The 8,559-nt window shown below is 31.7% G+C and overlaps 1 long non-coding RNA gene across 2 annotated transcripts in view; it reads right to left on the bottom strand.

Annotated features, from left to right (window-relative positions):
• The window catches only part of LOC117170244, a 22,980-nt gene extending 16,345 nt beyond the window's left edge, over positions 1–6,635 (bottom strand). For both annotated transcript variants that reach the window (XR_004466748.1, XR_004466749.1), the window contains exons 1-2: positions 6,495–6,635; positions 6,330–6,407 (exon numbers count right to left, since the gene is read on the bottom strand). This is a non-coding gene — a long non-coding RNA (uncharacterized LOC117170244). The remainder of the gene's footprint in view (positions 1–6,329; positions 6,408–6,494) is intronic.
• Between the last annotated feature and the right edge of the window lie 1,924 nt (positions 6,636–8,559).

The following is an 8,559-nucleotide window of genomic DNA, read 5'->3' as shown; positions in this document are numbered from 1 at the left end:
TAAACATAAATGGCTGAAGTTTTGACAGGCGTCATTTGAAGGATCAAGCTCGACGAAAATGGTTCACATTAGTGAATACTACTGCCATCTCTTAGAATTTTCTGGTACTTATCAGACTGCCTAGTACATGTTACAGAAGACCGAGCAATGGAGATTAAACGACAGGTTGATTTGGCGTGGGAAAACGACGGCAATGAACATCAGTTAGAGAAAGCCGCGTCAAATGGTCAAGCAGAAGCAATTGATGTTCTTCCTCAACCTATTGATGATCCAACACCACCACATCCTCCAGAGGTGGATGACCTTATACAACCAGAGGCAGAAGCAGAGGTTCAGCAAACAAAAAAGCGACGAAAATAGATATACCATATGAACAGATATGTTATGAGCTTTTATTATTTGGCAGAGAAATGTGGGAAAAGTATGAGAAGAGAACATCATAGAATCTTCTTACTTAAATACCCAGAGCTAGCGACAAAAATAAATGAGCAGAATCTGGCAGATCAAAAACGCTCAATATCTGTAAACAGACTGCTTTCGGCTGTTGAAATAGCTCCTATCAAAATGGAAGTGGAACGGCTGCTTCCTATTGATGAGCTCGCCTTGGAAAATGTGGATAACGAAGACTTGATTGATGCTGAAGGCATAGGTACTAGGGATAATGAACACCATGCGCCGGATCTATTAGAACCACATCCGGATATTACTAACGATGATGTAGATAGGAAAATCTGAGAAAAACTGCAGCATATGGAAAGGAATTTTGGTCATGCCCTACTAGAGTTCAGATATGCAGAATCAATATTAAAGCATTCTCTGCCCAAAATGAACATCACAAATGATCTGCGTGCACTAATAGCATATCTCGACAGCTAGGTTTTACCTACGTATTTGAACGTAGCACAAACGGCGTTAGACGTGCAAACTCTTGTATACTGTGAAGCTGTGGCAACCGTTAGAACGTTGGGCCAGAAAAACTAGGCCTGAAAATGCAGTTTTTGTCCCACCAAGGGATCGAGATCCACCATGGAAGATCAGGTTGGATATGGATGTCAACAAAATAAGGTGCAAATTGGGTCGATTAACTAAATATAAAAAAGGAAATAGAACCAGAAAGCTGATGAACCATGTTACTAAAATCATACACCCTCGGCACATCGAGACATTAACATCAGCAATATTGGATGAAATTTTAGACTCTTAACGACAGAGACTTGATATTCTTACTGCCAGACTGCGTCGGTACAAGAAAAGTAATGCACGAAGGCAACAAAACTAAATACTGGTCGGATATTTGGGAAAAAATGAACACATGCAATTTGGACACTGCGTGGTTCAAACTGGAGGAAGCAAGGGCAAGCAATGGCCCTGAAATGCATCTGACAAACATCACAGCTTTAGATGTTTCAGCGGTCTTGAAAAGGGCAAGTAATTGGAAAGCTCCAGGTCCGGACATGGTGCACAACTTCTGGTACAAGTACCTGACGAGTGTGCCTCTTGCGTTGGCAAGGTGTTTTCAGAAGATCATTGAACACCCAGATCTGATGCCAGGTTTTATGCTCGTATATGATACCAAAAAAAACCAGACGCTCAAAATCCATCTGACTTTCGACCGATAGCCTTTCTTCCAACGATTTATAAATGTCTTACAGCTATTATTGCAGATAAGGTATATTTTCATTGCGACGAGAATGACATTCTTACAGAAGAACAAAAAGGATGTTGTAAAAACTCGCGAGGCTGTAAATATCTCGTCACTATAGACGCTGTTTCCATGACTTAAGCTCGTAAGTATCAAAGGAACTTACATATGGCATACATTGACTACAAGCAAGCGTTTCCTTCCGTGCCGCATGACTATTTGCTTGAAGTCTTAAAATTTTACAAAACTGCCCACGCATTATTGACTTTCTAAGCCATGCGATGAGGCTCTGGGGTACAAGAATCAAGTATTTTGATCATGGACAACCAAGGATAACTAGATCAATACGTTTTAAGACGGGTATATTTCAAGGAGACTCCTTCAGCGCACCATGGTTCTGTTTAGCAGCGTTGAATCCATTGAGCAAAAGACTAAAAAGCATGTATCATGGGTTCAGAATTCGTGATTATGAGGATGGTCATCAAATGACCCATCTTCTTTACATGGATGACCTGAAGCTGTACGCTAGTTCAGCCCAGAAACTGCAGCAAGTGATCGATGTCACAAAGCAGTTTTCCAATGATATCCACATGGAGTTCGGACTAGACAAATGTAGAACAGTGCATTTAATCAGAGGGGAATTAGGGACCGCAGAGTTAGAGAACGAGTTCGAAAACGACATCGAGACAATGGCTGCAGGCGAATCATATAAATGTCTGGGTATTCTTGAATCTAAGGGTATTCAACATACGATAGTTAAGATAAGCCTAACGATTGTCTTCACTACGAGACTCAGATTAATTATGAAGAGTTTTCTCAACTCGGCAAATAAAATCAGGGCAATCAGCACATATAGCATCCCTGTCCTCACGTACTCCTTCGGGCTCATAAAATGGTCTAAGACCAACCTTGAAGAGTTAAACAGAATTGTTCGCGTAGAAATGACGAAGCACCGAATGCACAACAGAAATGCAGCGATTGAAAGGGTCGTTTTATCACGACATTTTGGGGGTAGGGGCGTTGTGGATGTCAAAAAACTGTGAGTCACAAGTTATACAGTTGCGAGACTATTTTAACAGCAAACGAAATGTTGCGCTTTACAGTACCATCTGTCAAGCGGATCTTGACTACACGCCCCTAAATTTGTCCTCCGATGGGTCCTTGAATATCAGGGCAGAAACCATAGAGGAATTAGAAATACGATGGAAGCAGACAGCCATCCATGGCGAGCACCCCAACACGTTAGATCAAAATGAAGTTGATAGTGAGGCATCTAATATTTGGCTAATAAAGGGTCTTCTATATTGGAAGTGGATTCTGTATCTGTAGTGCAAGAAATGGATGCGTCATTGCAATACAGAACAAGGTTGTCAGCACCAGAAATTATCGCAAACACGTGTTACATCAAGACGTGGTTGACCGATGCTGATTATGTGGAGATACCAACGAATCCATCGAGCACATTATTGACGGCTGTCGCGTAATGGCTCAGAGAGAGTATACGCACAGACATGATGATGTAGCGGGCATTATACATCAACAACTTGCCCTAAACCCAGGAGTGTTAAAAGAATGAATGCCTTTCTATAGATACATTCCAATGCCCGTTTTAGAAAGCGAAGATGACATCTTATATTGGGATGTTACTATCCAAACGTATCATTACATCCGGGCCAATCGATCTGACATCATGATGCAAGAAAAAAAGGTGGAAGCGTTTAAATCATCCACATTGCTTGTTTACTTAACCGAAATTTGCAGTCAACCTATACAACGAAAATCCACAAGTATAGTTTGTAAAGGCATGAAGTAAAGGCCATATGGAGGAATGTTAATCATCTATCTATTCATCCCATTGTGATTTCGGCTACAGGCATCTGCACGCAAGATTCACTGAACATCTTGAACATTTAGGTGTCAGTAGTGTATTGGCAGCAGCTTAGAATGCGGTTTTATTAAACACCTGTCGCATTGCAAGAAACTTTCTTGATATCTTGATATCTCTAAGAAAGCATCCAGAGATGACTGTTGTCACCTGCAACGCTCGCTGCCGTTCGTAATTGTATACCCAAAACATCATGGCAGGAGGTTTCAAGCATCGTATTAAATTAACTTAAACATTCTAATCTCATCAGTACACTTGACTTAGTCCATGGCTATGATGTAGAACCGGGATCATTAGAGTAAAAGTTAAAAAAAATTTAATAACTTGATTCATTAAATAATACTATAGTTGATTTTAATTAAAAAAGATGAATATTCAACCAAATAGTTGGATTTTGAACTAAAAAAGATCAATCTTGAAATATGAATGAAATATTTAAACTTTAATTTAAAATGATTAATTTTACATACAAACAAAAAATATTCAACAAGTGATGAATCTTCAATTCAAATTAAGAATCTTCAACTGCAATATATACATTTTAAACCAAAAACATGAATTTTTCACAAAAAAGTGCAGCTTTCAATCAAGTAGTTTTATTTTCAACCAAAAGGATCAATTTTGAAATAAAATTACGAATAGTTAACTGGAATAATTGATTTTTTAAACAAAAACATAAATTTTTGATAATGAAGATTAATTTCTCCCAAAAAATACAATTTTTCAACAAAATTATGCATTTCCAACGAAATAGTTGAATTTGAAACTAAAAAACACCAATTTTTAAACACAATGGAATAGTTACATTTTCAGTTAAAAAAATTAATTTTCAACAACAAAAAACAATTTTTAACAAAAAAAGATAAACCTTTAATTGCACTAGTTGAATTTTCAATAAAAAATATCAATTTTCAAACAGGATGATAAATTTATACTAAAAAGACTAATTTTCAACTAAAAGAGATGAATTGTAAATCAAAAATTGAATAGTTAAATTTTCAAAAAACAAAATTAATGCTCGACCAAAGAGATGAATTTTTAAATATAATGATAGAATATTCAAATGCAATAGTTACATTTTCAGTTTAAAATATATTATTTTTTAAACAAAAAAAAACTTATTTAAAAAAAGTTACATTCTTAAATAAAGTGATTAATTTTCAACTAAAATGATGAATCTTAAATTGAAATATTAGTATTTTAAACGAAAAAAGATAAATTTTCTAATAAAATGGTGAAAATATATCTGGAATGTTCAATTTTTAACGAAAAAGATGAATTTTCAAAGATCATTTTTCAACCAAACATGGAATAGATAAATTGCCGGTAAAAAAAATAATAAAAAATAATAGAATTTCTAACTGAAACGATGAATCTTTAACTGGAATAGTTGATTTTTTAAACAAAAATATGAATTGTCAACAAATAATATTTATTTCTACCAAAAAACACAAATTTCCTACAAAATAATTAAATATTTAACTAAAAAATATAAATAGTCTAACCAAAATTAAATCGTAAATTTTTTAGTTTAAAGAACTAACGTTTAATTAAAGAGATGAATTTTCAACTAAAATTATGGAATATTCAATTGGAATAGTTATTCAAATTTTCAGTTAAAACAATTAATTTTCAACAAAATAGTTAAAGTTTCAAATTTAGTAGTTGATTTTTCCAGTAAAAAAAATAAATTTTCAATAAAACAAATCAGTTTTCAACCACAGATATGAATATTCAATTAAAATTATGAACCTTTAAGCAAGAAAAATCATTTTTGACAAACGAGTTTAACTTTTACCCAACTAATTAAATTTGCATTCAAAAAAATATAAATTCAGAACGAAAAATGTAGTAGTTGATATTTCATCCAAAAAATGCTGTAATACAGTTAAATACAGTCATATAAAGCTACTTTTAAAAATAAAGAATAATTTTTATTCAATTTTATACTGCAATTTAAATAAAAATTAAACAAGCTCGTGAAAAAATCTCGACTTAAAACAAATTCCCTAACATTTCCAGGGTTTTCCATGCATATAAAAATTCCCTAACAATTCTTGGAATTCCAGATTTTAAAGATACGGTAGACACCCTGATATACTTTTAAGGATGAAACTATATTAATATTATATTATAAAAATGAAATGCTCTTTGTTTGCTCCAAAATATTCTATACATTTTTTCGAGATAATTGTAATATTAAATAAAATTCCAAAAACTTCTAGAAAATTCCACAATATTTCACGAAAATTCATATTCTTTGAGAAAATGGCAGAATATTTCATTCTAGAACAATCTAGAAGATTTCAAAATATTTGAGAAAATACGAGAATATTCCAAAGTAATCCACAAGATTCATTGTTTTTTATCCTAATGATTAATTTTATTTTTTAAGATTTCTAAATGTAGGCAAATAACTTAAGTTGGTGAAATCTGGAAGGTTTACCCTATAAAGACCTGTTATTTCAGAACATTTTCATATTAAGAAAAAAAATCTAAAATGTACATAAAACGTAATCAAGTATTTTACCAAATTTATTGAAATTATGTTCAGAAAAGTACACGAACTCATATACTTACAAAATGAATGATCAATTTCTACATAATATATCAGTATTTACACAAAATAAAACTAAAAGACATAGTTTTTTATAATGTATTATTTAGTAAAGTATTAAAATATAACATTGTTTTTATTTTTTCGTAATTTACTGATAATAAAGTGAAAAAATTCTTAAATAAAAAGGCAATATTTCTTACAATTTATAGCGAATAAAACAAGATAAGAAAACAGGTGCTCACCTTCGTCAATTGTGAATGAATCGATTCTGTTATGGTTTAAATTGTAACTTCCTCATGAATCATCCAGATAAAAAATGCCTTCGAAGAAAATATAATTTTATATTGATTAAACAGCAAAAAAATACTTTGATTGATATTGATAATTTCTAGTGCAAAATGAATTACCTCAATGCTTGTAATCTCGGCTAGCATACATATTGCTGTAAATAACATTCTTAAAATTTTCCAAAACAACATTAGAAAACCCGCAAGCAAGGCAGAATAAAAAAGCACGAAATACCAGAAAGCCTTTTCTGAGGTCAAGCATTCCTTGAAAAAATAAAAGATATTTAAATAACTATAAAAATTAGAATATCAAAGTAAAAAAATACTTTCACAACCCATCATTTTCAAATCAGGTAGGTTCTACATTTTTAGTATGTAAAATTTCTCGTCGACGAAATACATCGTTTTTGAAGTCAAATCAGATGGAAGTAGTTTTTTATTCTAGAAAAACGAATTCTTTACAAATTGATAAGCATTTGAATGTGTATGTTTCTTGAAAAAAGGACAAACTTTTCCTTTGAACGTCTATAGTTTTTGATCTAATTTAGATATTAGATTTTTTCCGGAATGTGCTGCTGTCTAATTTCGAAGAGATAAAAATTAATAAAATGTCGGAAATTTGTTTTTAAATATAAAAACTATATTTTCACACAAAAAACACTTATTTTTTGGGCTAATTCTCTGTTGAATGTGTAATTTTATAAGGGACACATCCTGTGAGTTTTATGATAGTTAAACCATTTTTATAGCCAGGAGAATTTTTTTCTCGTGAAATCGTCTTTTTCCCATTCTTTGGGAACAATAAAAGACATCAAATCTTGTTAACAGGAATAAAAAAAGTTCGTAGCATAAAAAAAGTTTAACAAAAAGGGACATGTTATAAAATATTAGGGAAAAAAATTTGGAGTTGTTTAATAAAAGTAAAATGTTTGATATTACCGGCTCTGAATATTTTTCTCCTGGTACGTCTTTTTTATTTTAATTAAATGAAGCCTCGAAAAAGATAAATTTTTAAGCACAAATGAAATAGTTGAATTTGTAGTTCAAAACTTTTTGTTACATTTTTAACCAAGTACATTATTTTCTTTTACTAAAATGATGAATCTCTAACCAAAAAATGAATTTTTAACAACAAAATTTTAATCAGATGGTTGAATTTTCAACTAAAAGGGTAAATTTTCGATTCAAAAAGACAAATTTTCAACTTAAAAAGATGAGTTTTTAAATAAAAATAAAAAATTTATAAATTTGTAAAAAAAATTAAGTTTCAACATAATATTTCAATTTTGAAATAAACTTCTAGACAACTTTTTCACGAAAAATGTACGTAATATTTTTAATTGAAGAAACAAAATTTTAACTAAAATAATGAATCTTGAATAAACATTAAATTTAGAACCCAAAAGTACAATTTTCCATAAAAATATTATCTTTCAATAAAATACATGAATTTTCTTCAGAAAAAAATATGACAGTTTAATTTTCAGTTAAAAAAATACATTTGTAACAAAACAGTAAAATTTTTAATACAAAATAGACAAATATTTAATAAATCGTTGAAACTTTTTACAACGAAATTTGTTTAAACAATATACATGAATGTTTAAACAAATATTTAAACTTAAGTAAGTTCCAACCTGGTAGGTAAATTTTCAACCAAAAAATTGAATGCGTCACCAAAAAGATTAATACTCTAATATGAAAGACAAATTTTAAACCAAACACAAGAGTTTTCAACCAAGAAAAATCATCATTTTTAACCAAACATTTAAACTTTATGCAAAAAAAAAATATTTTTCAACTAAAGCAATTAATCATTTGATGTCCGCTAGCTTATATTCATGGTTATAAATGATATTTATAACCATGACTTATATTTGGCAAACTTCCATGCTTCTTTCTTTCGTCGCCTGGGCATTCTAACCTCACCTGTCATTCGACTTAGAATTATTTGACTCGCGGCACTTAGTCAAAAAATATAGAAGTATCTCGGACACTCGACAGCGCAAGCGCGGCTTTGATCATCGATCACGCTTGTAGACTTTTTCTTGATGAAAGCGCGCCAATCTTGCGACATCCGCGCTCAACTGCATTGCCGAAAACATCCTCGTTCGTTAACCTTGGCTTTCGACCACGGGCCAATACCCTCCCCCCCTCTCCACTCCTCACTTTCTCTGTAAGTGAC

The sequence above is a fragment of the Belonocnema kinseyi genome, chromosome 1 (assembly GCF_010883055.1).
Source record: "Belonocnema kinseyi isolate 2016_QV_RU_SX_M_011 chromosome 1, B_treatae_v1, whole genome shotgun sequence".
In the NCBI taxonomy this organism is placed as follows: domain Eukaryota; kingdom Metazoa; phylum Arthropoda; class Insecta; order Hymenoptera; family Cynipidae; genus Belonocnema; species Belonocnema kinseyi.
This window is presented reverse-complemented; position numbering and strand designations above follow the sequence as displayed.